Here is a 4,851-nt window from a genome sequence, read left to right as displayed (position 1 = left end):
ACCTTTTCAGATTGTGACTCAGCTTTGCTAAAGTCCCCAATTAGAGGTGTCCAGGGTTCTTAAGCACACTCTTCTTTTGCTTTAGACCTTGACTTTAACCGCTCAGTCTCAAGTTTTCACTTGACACCTTCACGCCACAAGCACATGGTTAGGGACAGCTTGGTTTAGCCGCTTAGGCCAGTATTTTATTCCTTTAGGCCCTCCTATCCACTGATGCTCAAAGCCTTGGGATCCTTTTTATTTACCCTTGCCTTTTGGTTTTAAGGGCTACTGGCTTTTTGCTCTTGCCTTTTGGTTTTAAGAGCTTTTGGCTTTTTCTGCTTGCTTTTTTTTTCTATTTTTTTTTGCCATTTTTTTTATTATTTTTTTCTGCAAGCTTTGTTCTTTGCTGTTTTTTCTTGCTTCAAGAATCATTTTTATGATTTTTCAGATTATCAAATAACATGTCTCCTTATCATCATTCTTTCAAGAGCCAACATATTTAACATTCTTAAACAACAACTTCAAAAGAGAAAACGAAAAACAGAGAATGTAAGAACAAGGAATGAGTCCACCTTAGTGATGGTGGCGTTTCCTTCTTGAGGAACCAATGATGTCCTTGAGCTCTTCTATGTCTCTTCCTTGTCTTTGTTGCTCCTCCCTCATTGCTTTTTGATCTTCTCTTATTTCATGAAGGATGATGGAGTGCTCTTGATGTTCCACCCTTAATTGTCCCATGTTGGAACTTAATTCTCCTAGGGAGGTGTTGATTTGCTCCCAATAGTTTTGTGGAGGAAAATGCATTTGAGGCATCTCCGGGATCTCATGGTGATGAGCTTCATGCGTCTCTTGAGATCCATGAATGGGCTCTCTTGCTTGCTCCATCCTTTTCTTAGTGATGGGCTTCTCTTCCTCAATGGGAATGTCTCCTTCTATGAAAGCTCCAGCTGAGTAACATAGATGGCAAATAAGATGAGGAAAAGCTAGCCTTGCCCCAGGAGAGGGCTTTTCGGCTATTTTGTAGAGTTCAAGGGAGATGACTTCATGAACTTCTACTTCTTCTCCAATCATGATGCTATGGATCATGATGGCCCGATCCACAGTAACTTCAGATCGGTTGCTAGTGGGGATGATGGAGCGTTGGATGAACTCCAACCATCCTCTAGCCACAGGCTTGAGGTCCAGTCTTCTTAATTGAACCGGCTTGCCTTTGGAGTCAATCTTCCATTGAGCTCCTTCCACACATATGTCCATGAGGACTTGGTCCAACCTTTGATTAAGGTTGACCCTTCTAGTGTAGGGGTGTGCATCTCCTTGCATCATAGGCAAGTTAAACGCCAACCTCACATTTTCCGGACTAAAATCTAAGTATTTCCCCCGAACCATTGTGATATAATTCTTTGGGTTTGGGTTCTTACTTTGATCATGGTTCCTAGTGATCCATGCATTGGCATAGAACTCTTGAACCATTAGGATGCCGACTTGTTGGATGGGGTTTGTTAGAACTTCCCAACCTCTTCTTTGGATTTCATGTCGGTCTCCGGATACTCATTCTTTTTGAGCTTGAAAGGGACCTCGGGGATCACCTTCTTCTTGACCACAACATCATAGAAGTGGTCTTGATGAGCTTTGGAGATGAATCTTTCCATCTCCCATGACTCGGAGGTGGAAGCTTTTGTCTTCCCTTTCCCTTTTCTAGAGGATTCTCCGGTCATGGGTGCCATCAATGGTAATGGAAAAACAAAAAGCTTATGCTTTTACCACACCAAACTTAGAATATTGCTCGCCTTCGAGCAAGAGAAGAAAGAATAGATGAAGAAGAAGAAAATATGGAGGAGAGGGGGGAGGGGTGTATTCGGCCAAGAAGGGGAAGAGAGGGTTGTGTTGTGTGAAAATGAAGAAGAATGGAGGGCTTTATATAGGGAAGGGAGGGGGGGTAAGGTTCGGCCATAAGGGTGGGTTTTGGGTGGGAAATTGATTTTGAATTTTGAAGGTAGGTGGGGTTTATGAGGTAGGTTTATGGGGAAGAGTGGATGGATGTGAGTAGTGAAGTGGTTATAGGGAAGAGAGATTGAGGAGATTGGTAAAGAGTTTTAGGGAAGAGTGTTTATGGGATTGTGTGAAAGAGGGGTGAGAAGAAGCGAGTGGAGGTAGGTGAGGATCCTGTGGGGTCCACAGATCCTGAGGTGATCCTGTGGGGTACACAGATCCTGAGGTGTTCAAGGATTTACAACCTTGCACCAAATTAGGCATGCAAAATGCCCTTGCACACAACTCTGGGCGTTCAGCACCAGATTGGTGCTTGTTCTGGGCGTTGAACGCCCATTTGTTGCCCATTTCTGGCGTTGAACGCCAGAACCATGCTTGTTCTGGGCGTTCAGCGCCAGCTCTTCTCCAGGGTGCAATTCTGGCATTCAAACGCCTAGATGCTGCCCATTTTGGGTGTTCAGCGCCAGAACCATGCTCTGTTCTGGCGTTGAACATGCTTCTTACTGGCGTTTAAACGCCAGTGAGATCCTCCTCCAGGGTGTGATTTTTCTTCTGCTGTTTTTGATTCCGTTTTCAATTTTTATATTTATTTTGTGACTCCACATGATCATGAACCTAATAAAACATGAAAGAACAATAAAATTAGATAAATAAAAATTGGGTTGCCTCCCAACAAGCGCTTCTTTAATGTCAATAGCTTGACAGTGGGCTCTCATGGAGGCTCACAGATGTTCAGAGCATTGTTGAGACTTCCTAACACCAAACTTAGAGTTTGGTTGTGGCCTCCCAACACCAAACTTAGAGTTTGACTGTGGGGGCTCTGGTTGACTCTGTTTTGAGAGAAGCTTTTTATGCTTCCTCTCCATGTTTACAGAAGGATGACCTCGAGTTTTAAACACAAGGGAGTCCTCATTCAATTGAAGGACTAGTTCACCTCTGTCAACATCAATCACAGCTCTTGCTGTCGCTAGGAAGGGTCTTCCAAGGATGATGGATTCATCCTCATCCTTCCCAGTATCTTTGACTATGAAATCAGCAGGGATGCAAAGGCCTCCAACCTTTACTAACACGTCCTCTACTTGTCCATAAGCCTGTTTTCTTGAATTGTCTACCATCTCTAATGAGATTTTAGAAGCTTGCACCCCGAAGATTCCCAGTTTCTCTATTACAGAGAGGGGCATGAGCTTTATCCCTGAACCAAGGTCACACAGAGTCTTTTCAAAGATCATGGTGCCTATGGTACAAGGTATTAGAAACTTTCCAGGATCCTGTTTCTTCTGAGGCAATGTCAGTTGATCCAGATCACTCAGTTCATTGGTGAACAGGGGAGGTTCATCTCCCCAAGTCTCAATACCAAATAATTTGGCATTCAGCTTCATGATTGCACCAAGGTACTTGGTAACTTGCTCCTCAGTAACATCCTCATTCTCTTCAGAAGAGGAATACTCATCAGAGCTCATGAATGGCATAAGGAGGTTTAATGGAATCTCTATGGTCTCTAGGTGAGCCTCAGATTCCTTTGGTTCCTCAAAGGAAAACTCCTTATTGATCACTGGACGTCCCAGGAGGTCTTCCTCACTGGGATTTATGTCCTCCCCTTCCTCTCCAGGTTCGGCCGTGTTGACTATGTCAATGGCCTTGCACTCTCCTTTTGGATTTCTTCTGTATTGCTTGGGAGAGTACTAGGAGGGATTTCAGTGATCCTTTTACTCGGCTGGCCCACTTGTGCCTCCAAATTTCTAATGGAGGACCTTGTTTCATTCATGAAACTTATAGTGGCCTTAGATAGATCAGAGACTAAGTTTGCTAAATTAGAGGTATTTTGTTCAGAGTTCTCTGTCTGTTGCTGAGTGGATGATGGAAAAGGTTTACTGTTGTTAAACCTATTTCTTCCACCATTATTAAAGCCTTGTTGAGGTTTTTGTTGATCCTTCCATGAGAGATTTGGGTGATTTCTCCATGAGGGGTTATAGGTGTTTCCATAAGGTTCACCCATGTAATTCACCTCTGCTATTGCAGGGTTTTCAGGATCATAAGCTTCTTCTTCAGAAGATGCCTCTTGAGTACTGTTGGATGCAGCTTGCATTCCATTCAGACTCTGAGAAATTATATTGACTTGCTGAGTCAATATTTTATTCTGAGCCAGTATGGCATTCAGAGTATCAATTTCAAGAACTCCCTTCTTCATAGGCGTCCTATTACTCACAGGATTCCTCTCAGAAGTGTACATGAACTGGTTATTAGCAACCATGTCAATGAGTTCTTGAGCTTCTGCAGGCGTTTTCTTTAGGTGAATGGATCCACCTGCAAAAGTATCCAATGACATTTTAGCCAATTCAGATAGACCATCATAGAATATATCCAGGATGGTCCATTCTGAAAGCATGTCAGAAGGACACTTTTTGGTTAGTTCTTTGTATCTCTCCCAAGCTTCATAGAGGGATTCACCTTCTTTCTGTCTGAAGGTTTGAACATCCACTCTAAGCTTTCTCAGCTTTTGAGGAGGAAAGAACTTGGCTAAGAAAGCCTTGACCAGCTTATCCCAAGAGTTCAGGCTATCCTTAGATTGAGAGTCCAACCATATTCTAGCTCTGTCTCTCACAGCAAAAGGGAAAAGCATGAGCCTGTAGACTTCAGGATCTACTCCATTAGTCTTAACAGTATCACAGATCTGCAAGAATTCAGTTAAGAACTGAAAAGGATCTTCAGATGGAAGTCCATGAAACTTGCAGTTCTGTTGCATCAGAGAAACTAATTGAGGTTTCAGCTCAAAATTGTTTGCTCCAATGGCAGGAATGGAGATGCTTCTTCCATGTAAATTGGAATTAGGTGCAGTAAAGTCACCAAGCATCCTCCTTGCATTATTATTATTTTCGGCTGCCA

At 43.0% G+C, this 4,851-nt stretch overlaps 1 non-coding gene across 1 annotated transcript; it reads left to right on the top strand.

The window, feature by feature from the left end:
* The first annotated feature begins 4,348 nt into the window (after positions 1 to 4,348).
* LOC148567527 (small nucleolar RNA R71) lies at positions 4,349 to 4,456 on the top strand. The gene has a single exon (XR_015882915.1). It is a non-coding gene; the product is annotated as a small nucleolar RNA R71 (small nucleolar RNA).
* The last annotated feature ends 395 nt before the right edge of the window (positions 4,457 to 4,851 follow it).

Source organism: Arachis ipaensis, chromosome B4 (genome assembly GCF_059453495.1).
Source record: "Arachis ipaensis isolate K30076 ecotype BB chromosome B4, ASM5945349v1, whole genome shotgun sequence".
Lineage (NCBI taxonomy): Eukaryota > Viridiplantae > Streptophyta > Magnoliopsida > Fabales > Fabaceae > Arachis > Arachis ipaensis.
Note: the sequence above shows the minus strand (reverse complement) of the source record. Positions and strands in the feature narration are given on the sequence as shown.